Source organism: Trichosurus vulpecula, chromosome 9 (assembly GCF_011100635.1).
Source record: "Trichosurus vulpecula isolate mTriVul1 chromosome 9, mTriVul1.pri, whole genome shotgun sequence".
In the NCBI taxonomy this organism is placed as follows: Eukaryota; Metazoa; Chordata; class Mammalia; order Diprotodontia; family Phalangeridae; genus Trichosurus; species Trichosurus vulpecula.
This window is the reverse complement of record NC_050581.1, coordinates 115,970,105-115,985,119: the sequence shown is the minus strand read 5'-3', so window position 1 is coordinate 115,985,119 and position 15,015 is coordinate 115,970,105.

Here is a 15,015-nt window from a genome sequence, read left to right as displayed (position 1 = left end):
GGGGCATAGAGTCCAGATAGCCTTAAATGATGTAACACACTTGCAACTGGGGTCCCACTACCTAAAAATAAGGGCTGGAGGAGACATCTCTTTCTCCCTCCACCACTGCCTTCTCTGGGGCTCAGGGCTGGAGAAGCCAGCTCCTGGGTCTTCATCTGCATGATTGCAACCCCTGGGGTCTTTCAGCCCTGGGAAGGGGCTGCTCCCCCTCAGAGAGAGGTTACTAAGCCACATCTCACAGGCTTTCAGAGCCAGAAAGCTCCCCAGAAAGTATAGAGAAGATAGAGAAAGTCTAGACGCCTGGACAGGAGTTGTTTCAAATAATAATAGTTGGTATGATAATTATGAATATAGACAACACTCATGCTGGAAGAGTGCCTTTTCACTGGCTGTCCCCCATGTCTGAAATGCCCTCTATCCCCACTCTATCTCCTGGTTTCCTTCAAGTCTCAGCTAAAACTCTACCTTCTGCTAGAAGCTTTTCCCAGGGACCCTCAATGCTAGTATCATTCCTCTGAGATGCCCAATTTACCCTGTATATATTTTATATACCTGTAGTTGTTTATATGTTGTCTTCCCCAGTAGAATGTAAACTACTTGAAAGAAGGAACTATTTTGTTTTGTTTGTTTTGGTTTTGGTTTTCTGCCTTTGTTGGACTCCTTAGTATTTAGCTTTGTTCACTGGGAGTGGGAACAGGACTGGAGTCTCGCAGTTAATGTAAACTACTTTGAACAAATGTAAACAGCAAACGAAGCTCTATCTTATGGAAACCCTTGCAAATGACCCTTCTTTGTTCTGTTTCTATATAATACCTGACAGGCCTAAGGGTAGTGCAGGGATCCATTACTCTATCTCTTCAGTCCTGCTGCTGCCCAGGAAAGCCCTGTCTCCCGAGTAAACTCCCCCCAGAAACCTAATTAACCTAACATATCCTGAGAAATCTACACTTATACAATTCAGCTTGTAAGGGCCCCTTTTTCTTTGGCATCTCAGTATTATCTCGGAGGGTCTGTATCCCTAACATTGGCATATCAGAGCAAAGCAGATCAGCCTCCTTACAACTGGCCTACCTAGTAGGATAATCTGGCCTCCTACAAATCTTGTGTCCTTATAACAGTGTCTGTTATAACAAGTGCTTAATAAATGCTTGTTGACTTGATTTGGAGGCACACTGAGGAAGACCTATATTCAAATTCCAGTAGTGGCTTTGTGCTAGACAAGTCAGCCTCTCTGAGCCTTACTTTCCTCTTCCATAAAAAGGAGATAATATTAGTACCTACCTCACAGGGTTGTTTTGAGGAAGAAATAAGATAATATATGCAAAATGTTCTACAAACCTTGAAGTGAGACATTTTGTTGTTGTTTGGTCATTTTCAACCTCAGCAAAGATAATGGAGTGGTTTGCCATTTCCTTTTTTCCAGTTTATTGTAAAGATTGAGGAAACTGAGGCAAACAGAGTTAAGTGACTTGCCCAAGGTCACATAGCTAATAAGTGTTCCGAGGCTACATTTGAACTCAGGAAAATGAGTCTCCCTGATTCCAGGCGTGGTGATCTATGCACTATGGCGCCACCTAGCTGCCACAAAATGAGATACACAGTAAATGTCAGCATTCCTCTTGCGGAGGAATATTCACAATTTCTTACCTTCCATCTTTTTCTAACATCATGGAGATATAGACTATGATTCAACAAACATTCAGTATCTACTATGTGCCAGGCACTGGGGGCTACAAAGGTACATACTGAAGACCTATTCTTAAGAAGCTTATAATATAATGACCATAGAATTCATAATAAAAGACTTTAAAGCTAAAGAGCTCTTTGAAATACCTGTCCTATGTACAAAGATATTTATAGCGGCTCTTTTTGTGGTAGCCAAGAATTGGAAATCAAAGGGATGCCCATCAATTGGGGAATGGCTGAACAAGCTGTGGTATATGAAGGTAATGGAATACTATTGTGCCATAAGAAATGGGGATGATACGGACTTCGTAGCAACCTGGAAAAACCTACAGGACATAATGCTGAGTGAGCAGAGCAGAGCCAGGAGAACATTGTACACAACCACAGATATATGAATTCCGTGAGGACCAACCCTGACAGACTTCACTCTTCTCAGTAACACGAGGTGCAAGGACAGCTCCAGGGGACTCACGATGGAGAATGCTATCTTCATCCAGAGAAAGAACTGTGAAGTTTGAATGCAGATTGAGGCATACTTCATGCTCACCTTTTTTCTTCTCTTTTGTTTTTGTTTTTGGTTTTTTTTGTTGTTGTTTTTTGGTTCTCTCTCTTCTTTCTCATGATTCATTCCATTGGTCATAATTCTTCTCCACAACTTGACTAGTGTATAAATTAATTCAATGCAAAGTTATACGTGGTAGTTATATGAGATTCCATGCCGTCTTGGGGAGGGAGGGGGGAGGGAGGGGAAAAAATCTGGAACTCAAAATTATGTAGAACCGTGTGTGGTAAACTAAAAATAAAAAAATATTAAAAAAAAAAAAGAAATACCTGTCCTAGTTCCCTGCCTTCAGACTAGTAAACTTTTCTCTCAATTTAGTCTAGCAATCTAACCCTCAGAGAGGTTAAATGTTGTTTAAATCATTCAGTTAGTAAATAGTAGCAGGCTTACAATCCAGCCTTGACTACTATTACTAGCGTTCATTCTACTGTGCTACACTAACTCTTGTGAGGACCAGTCTCCTTCAGTTTGTATTTTTCATCGTAACATTTCCTGTCTTCATCTTATCAAGCTTTTATGACAGGTTACAGTTACAAACAATTGCAAATGTTTTTTCTTTAAGTAAACATTTTTACCTACTTTCTATGGACAGAAGGAGGTATTTAATCTCTTTAAGAAGCTGTTTCCAGAACCTGCTTTGGGCCTGGTTTACTCCTGGGCAGGTTTCCTACTGAAAGGTAATCCTAATACCTGACATGTAGATTCTGGTTTGCTTGTCTCATAGAGGATTTGCTTTCCCTTCACTCTCCTATCCCTGCCCTTAAACTTTAGAATCCAAGATTCCTAGAGCATCGATACCAGGTAGAAACTTAGAATCAAATGGTCTCATTTTATGAAGGAAGGGACTCATGCCTAGAGAAGTTAAGTGACTCGACCATTGAGTTAGTGAAAGAGCTTGGATAGGACTTAACCCCTTGATTTCCCAATTTAAGGCTTTTTCTACTACTCAGGCTACCTCCACACTGCCTTGAAACCTCAAACGTCTAATACTTGAATCAAGAAACTAGTACCTTATCCCTTAAACTTTAGTTTCTATTTCAAAGAGAGGCATGGATTAGTAGGACAAGCACTGAAATCAAAGTAAGGAAATGGGATTAAACACAATACTTTTTCTGGAACTTAATAGCTTTGTGAGCATAGGAAATTTAATTTGTTTGTGACTCATTTTCCTCATTCATAAAACAGAAATTATAATCATTGTGTGCCTACCTCACCGAGTAGTTGCAAAGCACATGATTTGTAAACATGAATGTGCTATACGACTATGAATGACCTTTTAGGAGACTGTATAACTTTCTGCCCAGTTACTAATTCAACATCCTCTAAGTTCAGAGGTATCATGAAACCCTTGAAATCCATTGCTATTAGATATCATTGTCTTAGTTCTCACCAACAGTCATCCTTGGATGAGCAGCCCTTGAAAAGGCTCAGCAAATCCTGACATCAGAGATGCCAGTCCTCCCTGAACACCCCATATACCCCTCTTCTCTGGTAAGGAAAAGGGAAAGGCCTCGATGTGCAACTTCAATTGTGCAGCTGACGTATGATATAGGAAGAAGCAAAGACCACGGAAATGTGGTTGAATGGATCTTTGCCAAGAAAACCCCGAAGAGTTGGACATGACTGATGCAACCGAACAACAAAAACTAGTTAAATCTAACTAACTGATCTAAATTAAAAATCATAATAAGAAGTCTTGAGCATTACCACTTTAGAAAGACAAGCCCCAACCCCTCAAGGCTAACCCTAGAGCCTTGAGATGTAGTAGTCATACTCTGGAGATCCAATTCCTCATTGTGAGCTGAGATGGCAGCTTCAGAGTTCTTCACTGGGCTCAGCTTCCCACAAACACCTATCACCGGGACGCTGGTGGCTACCTCTTCTGGACTTTTGAAGCTCACAATGTCACAGCCTAGTCTGTTATGAATCCAGTACTCATTCACTTATGACAGGAAACAATAGACACTAACCACACAAGCAAGAGCGGGGCCACATGCTTACGACTTCATGTTGATTTGGGTGGGGAGAATAGGACACGAGTTCTGTCTCTCTAGCTGGAAGCTTACAAAAAATCTTTGCCTACATAGTTGAACACAATGTAACAGAAACACTAATCACAGTTCAATTATTGAGGTCTTGTATATATGCTCAATTCCAGCTCAGAAGCCAACTGAAAAGCCTTTAATCACATGGCAAGTGAACACGAAACAGTCATGGAATACTTGCCCTGAATTCCACGTGAGGGATTACATCAAACCTAGCATGTGCTCATAAAAGCTGGACACTCACTGGCCATTCTCCTGTTACATATAGGTTGGACTGGATGCAAACAGACTAAATGGTTTGTCATGGGGACTTAATAAGAACTTGGACTAACAGTAAAAATTAATAGGGGCAGGGCAAAGTCCTTTTCCCAGTAGCTGCTTTGCTTGGTTTCCACCTCTAGAAAAATCATAGTTTCCCCCAGAATAAGTTTATCACCAGAAATCTCAATTGCTTCAGTTTTAATTGAGCACCAATGCATTCTGGGCCATCACCAGTCAGGATTTTTGTCCTGCCACTGAACTTTGATGACTCATTGGAGAGAAAGGCTCTGCCTCACTTAAATCTAATTGACACATACATACATACATACATACATACATACATACATATATAATACATCATACATTAAAGTCACAGAGAAACTACATTTTAATTTGGTTGGGGCTGTACTCAGGAGTGTTGTGGGCTAACCACATTTTTGACACTTCTATTTTAAAAGACAAAAGAGAACAGGCTTACAACCAAGAATAACTTTCTCACAAAAAAATGTCCTCCTAATTCCGGATTGGGCACTCTATCCACTATGTTATTAGTTGCCTCAGTAATTTGGAAGCAATTTGGAATTTTGCCCAAAAAGTTACTAAACTTTTCATACTCTTTTACCTAAAGATACCACTACTAGGCATATAATTCAAAGAGACCAAAGAAAGAAGAAAAAGACCCATATATACAAAAATATTTATAGCAGCTTTTTTGTAGTGGCAAAGAACTGGAACCAAAGTGGGGCACTCATCAGTTGGGGGATGGCTGAATAAATCATGGGATATAAACATAAAGGAATACTGAAATAACAAAGGGGGTAGTTTCAGAGAAAGCTGGGAAGACTTGTATGAACTGATACAAAAGGAAGTGAGCAGAATCAATCCAATTTATACAATAACATTATAAAGAAAAACAACTTTGAAAGACTACAAAAATCTATGATTAATTCAATGACCAACCATGATTCCAGAGGACCCATGACTAGATATGCCACCTACCTCCTAAAGAGAGGTGATAGACTTAGTGTGCAGCTTGAGACATATTTTTTTGGAGTTGTCCAATGTGAAAGTCTGTTTTGCTTTATTGTGTATATTAGTTAAAACATGTTTTTCTTCTCAGTGTAGGATGGGGACAAGAAAATAGATTTATGTTAACTTTAAAAATGCAATTAAAGGGGGGGCGGAGCCAAGATGGCAGCTGGTAAGCAGGAACTAGTGTGAGCTCCGTACCGAGTCCCTCCAAAAACCTATAAAAAATGGCTCTGAACCAATTCTAGAACGGCAGAACCCACAAAACAGCAGAGGGAAGCAGGGCTCCAGCCCAGGACAGCCTGGATGGTCTCTGGGTGAGGTCTATCCCACACGGAGCTGGGAGCTGGGAATGGAGTGCAGCAGAACCCAGCCTGAACGGCGTGGACCATCCAGACCAGAAGCCGGGCGGAGGGGGCCCTAGCGCCCTGAATCAGTGAGCTGCGTCAGTTACCAGACTCCTTAACCCACAAACACCAAAGACTGCGGAGAAGGTTAGTGGGAAAAGCTGCAGGAGTAGAAGGAGTTTGCAGTTCGGCTTCCAGTCCCGGGGGGGCAGCGGAGGTGGGGCAGCCACAGCTGTTGTTACTTCTGGCTCCAGGCCCACCTGGTGGGAGGAATTAAGCGGCGGATCAGAGCAGGAGTGCACAGCCTGCGGAAGATCTAAGCCCAGTCCGGGTTGGGGGTTGGGGAAGGAGCAGTACTGGTGTGGCAGAGCTGGCACCTCCCCCCCAAACGTGGAACATAGAACTCTCTAGTCTACAAGCAGTCATACCCCGCTGAAAAACTCAAGGGTCAAGTTAGTTGGTTGGGAATATGGCCAGGCAGCGAAAACGCACCCAGATTCAGTCTCAGACTTTGCATTCTTTCTTTGCTGACAAAGAAGACCAAAACATACAGCCTGAAGAAGTCAACAAAATGCAAGAGCCTACACCAAAAGCCTCCAAGAAAAACATGAACTGGTCCCAGGCCATGGAAGAGCTCAAAAAGGATTTGGAAAAGCAAGTTAGAGAAGTAGAGGAAAAATTGGGAAGAGAAATGAGAAGGATGCGAGAAAACCATGACAAACAAGTCAATGACTTGCTAAAGGAGACCCAAAAAAATACCGAAAAATACGCTGAAGAAAACACCACCTTAAAAAACAGACTAACTCATGGCAAAAGAGCTCCAAAAAGCCAATGAGGAGAAGAATGCCTTGAAAGGCAGAATTAGCCAAATGGAAAAGGAGGTCCAAAAGACCACTGAAGAAAATACTACTTTAAAAATTAGATTGGAGCAAGTGGAAGCTAGTGATTTTATGAGAAATCAAGATATTATAAAACAGAACCAAAGGAATGAAAAAATGGAAGACAATGTGAAATATCTCATTGGAAAAACCACTGACCTGGAAAATAGATCCAGGAGAGACAATTTAAAAATTATTGGACTACCTGAAAGCCATGATCAAAAAAAGAGCCTAGATATCATCTTTCAAGAAATTATCAAGGAGAACTGCCCTGATATTCTAGAGCCACAGAGAAAATAGAAATTGAAAGAATCCATCGATCACCTCCTCAAATAGATCCCAAAAATAAATCTCCCAGGAATATTGTCACCAAATTCCAGAGCTCCCAGATCAAGGAGAAAATACTGCAAGCTGCCAGAAAGAAACAATTTGAGTACTGTGGAAACCCAATCAGAATAACCCAAGATCTGGCAGCCTCTACATTAAGAGATTGAAGGGCTTGGAATACGATATTCCGGAGGTCAATGGAGCTAGGATTAAAACCTAGAATCACCCACCCAGCAAAACTGAGTATCATGCTCCAAAGCAAAATATGGACTTTCAATAAAATAGAGGACTTAAAAGCTTTCTCAGTGAAAAGACCAGAACTGAATAGAAAATTTGACTTTCAAACACAAGAATCAAGAGAAGCATGAAAAGGTAATCAAGAAAAAGAACAAGAAAAAGAAATTGCAAGGGACTTACTAAAGGTGAACTGTTTTGTTGACATTCCTACATGGAAAGATGATGTGTATGATTCATGAGACCTCAGTATTAGGGTAGCTGAAGGGAATATGCATACATATATGTTTATGTATATATATGGGTGAATGTGTATGTATGTATATATCTATGTGTGCATGTATGTATGTATATATATATATATATATATATATATATAAAGAGAGAGAGAGAGAGAGAGAGAGAGAGAGAGAGAGAGAGAGAGAGGGAGAGAGCGGACACAGGGTGAGTTGAAGATGAAGGGAAGATATCTAAAAGAAATAAAATCAAATTAAGGGATTAGAGGAACATACTGAGAGAGGGAGATAAGGAGAGATACAATGGGATGGATTATCTCCCATAAAGGTGGCAAGAGGAAGCAGTTCTGTGGGAGGAGGGGAGAGGGTGGATGAGGGGGGGAATGAGTGAACATTGCTCTCATCAGATTTGGCCTAAGGAGGGAATACCATACATACCCAATTGGGAATCTTACCCCACAGGAAAGAAGAGGGAAGAAGATAAAAAAAAATGGAGGGGATGATGGAGGGGAGGGCAGATGGGGGTGGAGGTAGTCAAAAACAAACACTTTGGAAAGGGGACAGGGTCAAGGGAGAAAATTCAATAAAGGGGGATGAGTTGGGAAGGAGCAAAATATAGTTAGTCTTTCACAACATGAGTATTGTGGAAGGGTTATACATAATGATACACATGTGGCCTATGTTGAATTGCTTGACTTCTTAGGGAGGGTGGGTGGGAAGGGAAGAGGGGAGAGAATTTGGAACTCAAAGTTTTAAAAACAGATGTTCAAAAACAAGCAAAAATGTTTTTGCATGCAACAAGAAAATAAGATACACAGGCAATGGGGCGTAAAAATTTATCTTGCCCTACAAGAAAGGAAGGGAAAAGGGGATGGGAGGGGAGTGGGGTGACAGAGGGGAGCGCTGACTGGGGAACAGGGCAACCAGAATATACGCCATCTTGGAGTGGGGGGGAGGGTAGAAATGGGGAGAAAATTTGTAATCCAAACTCTTGTGAAAATCAATGCCAAAAACTAAATATGTTAAATAAATTTTAAAAAAAAGAAAAAAAAATGCAATTAAAAATTAAAACTAGCTGTCTGACTCTTACTTATGCAGAGGAGAAGCCTACTGAAGCTGAAGACCATTGCATCCAGTTAGCAGCAAAACAGTCAGCAATCATTTATTAAGAGCTGTTTACGTGTCAGGCACTGTGCTAAATGCTAGGAATTTTTTAAACAGGCAAAAGTACAATCCTTTTTCTCAAGGAGCTCACATTCTAATTTGAGAAATAAGATGTAAGCAATTATGCACACAGAAAATATATACAGAATAGATGGAAGGTAATCTTAGATGGAAGGCATTAGCATTGGGATGGACCAGAAAAGGCCTCCTGCAGAAGGCTGGACTCAAGGTGAGTACTGAAGGAAGCCAGTGATCACAGGACAGGGAGATCATTCAAGGCATGGGGGACAGTCATTGAAAAGGCATGGAGTCACAAGATAGATAATGTTATGTTCAAGGAACAGCAAGAACACCAGTGTAACTGGTTAAGAGAGTACATGAAAGGGAGTAAAAATCTAAGAAGATTAAGATGACTAGAAAGGTAGAAAAGAACTGGGTTGTGAAGGACTTTAAATGTCAGAGAACTCTGCAAAGAAACACACTGTGGCAGTGTCCCACAGAGATAAATGTGGCAGAAAGACTAAAGTAGCAGAAAACCATAGCTCAATGGTAACAGCATTATTTTTTAAATTTTTTTTATTTTATTATTTAATATTTTAGTTTCCATCATTGATTTCCACAAGATTTTGAGTTACAAACTTTCTCCCCATTTCTACCCTCCCCCCACTACAAGATAGCATATATTCTTTTTTTTTTTTTTTTGCTTTTTGGCAGGGCAATTGGGGTTAAGTGACTTGCCCAAGGTCACACAGCTAGTAAATGTGTCAAGTGTCTGAGGCAGGATTTGAACTCTGGTCCTCCTGACTCCAGGGCCGGTGCTCTACTCACTACGCCACCTAGCTGCCCCAAGATAGCATATATTCTGATTGCCCCATTCCCCAGTTAGATTTCCCTTCTGTCGCCCCACTCCCCCTCCCAATGCCCTTTCTCCTTACTTTCTTGTAGGGCAGGATAGATTTCTACGCCCCATTTCCTACACATCTTATTTCCCAGTTGCATGCAAAAACTTTTTTTTGAGCATCTGCTTTTAAAACTTTGAGTTCCAAATTCTCTCCCCTCTTCCTTTCCCACCCACCCTCCCCAAGAAGGCAAGTAATTCAACATAGGCCACACATGTATCATTATGCAAAACACTTCCATAATAATCATGTTGTAAAAGACTAACTATATTTCCCTCCATCCTATCCTGTCCCCCTGTATTCAATTTTCTCCCTTGACCCTGTCCCTTTTCAAATGTGCTTGCTTTTGATTACCTCCTCCCCATATCTGCCCTCTTTTCTATCATCCCCCCTTTTTTATCCCCTTCCCCCTAGTTTCCTGTGGGGCAAGATACCCAATTGAGTGTGCATGTTATTCCCTCCTCAAGTTAAATCTGATGAGAGTAAGATTCACTCATTCCCCCTCATCTGCCCCCTCTTCCCTCCGAATAGAACTGCTTTTTCTTGCCACTTTTATGTGAGATAATTTAGCCCATTCTATCTCTCCCTTTCTCCCTCCCTCAAAATATTCCTCTCTCACCCCTTAATTTTATTTTTTTTAGATATCATCCCTTCATATTCAACTCACCCTGTGCCCTCGTCTATGTATATGTATATTCCCTTCAACTACCCTAACACTAAGAAAGGTCTCATGAATTACACATATCATATTTCCATATAGGGATGTAAACAAAACAGTTCAACTTTAGTAAGTCCCTTATGATTTCTCTTTCTTGTTTACCTTTTCATGCTTCTCTTGGTTCTTGTATTTGAAAGTCAAATTTTCTATTAAGCTCTGGTCTTTTCACTGAGAAAGCTTGAAAGTCCTTTATTTTATTGAAAATCCATATTTTGCCTTGGAACATTATACTCAATTTTGCTGGGTAGGTGATTCTTGGTTTTAATCCTAGCTCCTTTGACCTCTAGAATATCATATTCCAAGCCCTTCAACCCCTTAATGCACAAGCTGCTAGATCCTGTGTTATCCTGATTGTGTTTCTACAATACACAAATTGTTTCTTTCTGGCTACTTGCAGTATTTTCTCCTTGACCTGGGAACTCTGGAATTTGGAGACAATATTCCTAGGAGTTTTCTTTTTGGGATCTTTTTCAAGAGGCAATTGGTGGATTCTTTCAATTTCTGTTTTACCCTCTGGTGCCAGAATATCAGGGCAGTTTTCCTTGATAATTTCTTGAAAGATGATGTCTAGGCTCTTTTTTTGATCATGGCTTTCAGGTAGTCCAATAATTTTTAAATTATCACTTCTGGATCTATTCTCCAGGTCAGTGGTTTTTCCAATGAGATATTTCATATTGTCTTCCATTTTTTCATTCCTTTGGTTCTGTTTTATAATTTCTTGATTTCTCATAAAGTCACTAGCTTCCACTTGTTCCAATCTAATTTTTAAGATGGTATTTTCTTCAGTGGTCTCTTGGACTCCTTTTCCATTTGGCTAATTCTGCTTTTTAAGGCATTCTTCTCCTCACTGGCTTTTTGGAGCTCTTTTGCCATTTGGGTTAGTCTATTTTTAAGGTGTTATTTTCTTCAGTATTCTGGGGGGGGTCTCCTTTAGCAAGTCATTGACTTGTTTTTCATGGTTTTCTTGCATCACTCTCATTTCTCTTCCCAATTTTTCCTCTACTTCTCTTACTTGATTTTCCAAATCCTTTTTGAGCTCTTCCATGGCCTGAGACCAATTTATATTTTTTTTTGGAGGCTTTCGATGTAGGCTTTTTGACTTTGTTTTCTTCTGGTTGTATGTTTTGATCTTCTTCAGTCTGAGTCTGTTTTCACTGCCTGTTCATGTTTCCAGCCAACTACTTGACCCTTGAGTTTTTGTCAGGGTACAACTGTTTGTAGAGTAGAGAGTACTTTGTCCCAAGCTTTAGGGTCCAAGCACTGCTGTTTTCAGAGCTACTTCTACTCCACCATCACCGCAAGCTCTGCCACAGCAGCGCTCCTCCTCCCCCAAGAACCACCAACCAGGACCATGATTCAGATCCAAGCGGGCCAAAGCAAAAGAACCTGCCTCTGTGCCAGCAAAGTGCTCCTTGCACTCCTGCTCTGATCCGCTGTTTGAATCCCTCCCACCAATGTGAGCCAGGGACTCCAGAAGCAGCTAACACTGGAGCTCTGGAAGCAGCTGCAGGAGCTTCCTGCTGCTGCTGCTTCCACTGCCACCACCGCACCACCTCTGCCAACCCCAGGGCTGGGGCCAGACCTCCCTCACAGTGATCCAGCAGTTTTCCCACTAACGTGCTCCATGGTCTTTGGTGTTTGTGGATTGAGAAGTCTGGTAACTGCCACAACTCAATGATTCATGGCCCTCAGGCCTGCTCTGCCTGACTCCTGGTCTGGTTGGTCCTGGCGCCTACTCCTAGCACCATGCCATAAACCCTTCCCAGCAACCATCCTGGGTATCCTGGGCTGGAGACCTGCTTCCCTCTGCTATTCCATGGGTTCCACAGCTCTAGAATTTGTTCAAAGCCATTTTTTTACAGGTGTTTGGAGGGATTTGGGGGAGAGCTTAAGCAAGTCCCTGCCTTCTAGCTGCCATATTGGCTCCACCCCCAACAGCAATAAGTCTGATAACAACTTCAGAGCACACTGGCAGGCACCTTAGAAATCACCTAGTCCAATCTTATAGATAGAGAAACTGAGCCCCACTTACTCTAGGTAGCCTCCTCATTATGGTGACTGCTTGTCTGTCCATCATCTTCATCCCCTTCCCACTTGAACATTTTATTCCACTCCTGAGTACCAGTCTCTGACAAGTGAACTTTTTGCCTTATCTTGCTTGGGATCTAGCCTCCACAGGACTTCCCAGCATTCCAGCCAATCCTCTTATCCCCAGCTACTCCCCACCTGTTTTCTAGCTCCCCTTTATATGTTATATTCCCCCATCAGAACATAAATCATTGTTGTTGTTTGTCCTTTGTGCTCAAAGAGAGCCAAAATGATATCACAATGTTGGGGTCAATGTACAGTGTACCCAGATGTGGCTGATCATACCGTCAGGCACAAATAGTCTGTATAACCACTTGAGAAAGAGATGTCTCTAACTGTGTGCATTTCATGTTTCTTTTGAGCTCCTGTAATTCTGCTTTGCTCACAGACCATGCCTTCTTTGATGCAGGCACACCCTGCTGGATGATCCCGTGGCAGGCAGGGTCTCCCAAGTTTCACAATCAATTCCAAAGTTCTTCAGCAAGACCTTGAGGGTATCCTTGTAATGTTTCTTCTGATAATCATGCAAGCACCTGCCTTGTGTGAGTTCTCCAGAAAATACTCTTTTAGGCAAAGTGCATTTGGCATTCGAACAACATGGCCTGCCCACTGGAGTTGTGCTCTGTGCAGTAGAGTCTGAATGCTTGGCAGCTGAGCTCAAGAAAGGACCTCAGTGCCCAGTACCTTATTTTGCCAGGTGATCTTCAGAATCTTCCTAAGACAATTCAACTGGAGGTGGTTCAATTTTCCGGCACAGCACTGGTAGACTGTCCAGGTTTCACAGGCATACAACAACGAGGTCAGCGTAATGGCTCTGTAGACCTTCAGTTTGGTAGGCAGCCTAATACCTCTTCTCTCCCAAACATTTCAAAAGCCTCCCAAAAGATGAGCTAGCTCTGGCAATTAGTGCATCAATTCCATCATCTATGTGTACATGCCTGGTATGTATACTGCCAAGGTAAGTGAACTCATCAACAGCATTCAAAATTTCTTCATTTGCTTTAACTAATGGTTCCATGTATAGATGGTGCAGTGTTAGCTGGTGGGAAACTCTGTTTTCTTGGTGTTGTCAGGCCAAAATTAGAAAAAGCAGCTGAGAATCAATTCATACTTTGTTGCATCTTAGCCACAGAAACTGTATTGAGTGCACAATCATCTGCAAGCAAAAAGTCACGTACCAACTCTCCCTCCACTTTAGTCTTGGCTTGTAGCCTTTTCAAATTAAATAATTTAGTGTCAGTGTGACTGATGCCGTTTTTATCTTCATTGAAGACATCTGACAACATTGCTGAAAACATCATGCCAAAAAGCATGAGAGCAAGCATCCACACTTGGTGTCCACCTGCTACCTAGCTCTTGGCTGTGGTTCCAAGAAGCTGCATCATGTATAAAGGCTATCTCCTGATAAAAATCATTTTGGCAGACAGGCTAAACCAGGTTGAGGGTAACCTATGGGCCTCAAATCAATAGCTGAGTTGGGGGGGTCTACCCCAAGCATGTGAAGACTTCCCCAGCAGAATAGGCAGATATGAATGTCTTCTTTCAATGGACCATGAAGGTGGCAGAAAGCAGGCACTGGGGAGTACTTAGAGCTTGCATGACTCTGCCTCACTTAAAGTCACTCACAAGTCAAAAGGCATCGCCCATACCATTTTACTATTATACTATTGCACAATATTATTTACTATTCAACAATTTTACCATTTTATTTTACTACTTAACTATTTTACTATTTTGTTATCTTACCATTTTACCTACCTCAAAGTCCTGTGGTGAGAGGCTAGTAACAAAGCAGCAGATGTGGATACACTAGGAGGTATAATCACAGCCCTCATAGGCGGCCCAGGCCCTAGTGTCCTCTTCTCACTGCACTCTTGCAAAGATGATTCCATTCAACACTGGTACATGGAACATGTGCACCCTTATGGACAACAACAAATCCAGTAGATCCAAAGGACCAGCAGTTCTTGTTGCAAAACAACTCAGCAGGTGTTGCATTCAAATGGTAGCCCTGAGGGACACAAGGCTAGCAAATGAAAGCCAGTTGGAGATGGATATACATTTTTTCTGGAGAGGCTGCAGTGATGGGGATCACTACAAAACTGGTGTAGGTTTTGCAATCAAATCTAATCTGGTTAACAAGCTTGTATGCCTCCCCAAAGGAGTGAATGACAGGCTTATGACAATATAATTACCACTTGTAGGAAAGTAGCACATCACCATCATCAGTGTGCATGCTCCCACCGTGATGAACTCTGATGAGGTCAAAGAAAAATTTTATGAAGACTTGGAGACCCTCATCATCAATGTGTCAAAAGAGGACAAGTACTGGGTGACTTTAATGCCAGAGTGGGCACAAACTAATAAATCATTAAACATTTATTAAGGACCTATTTGTCAGACACTTCTACAATGTCTTTGAGGTGGAGAAGAATGTTCTTTGCTTGTATTTGGTATAAAATGCATATTGCTTTTTATAAACAACATATTGGGTAAGTGGCATTTCGTATAAGTAGTATATGGTCAATTGTTATAAATGCT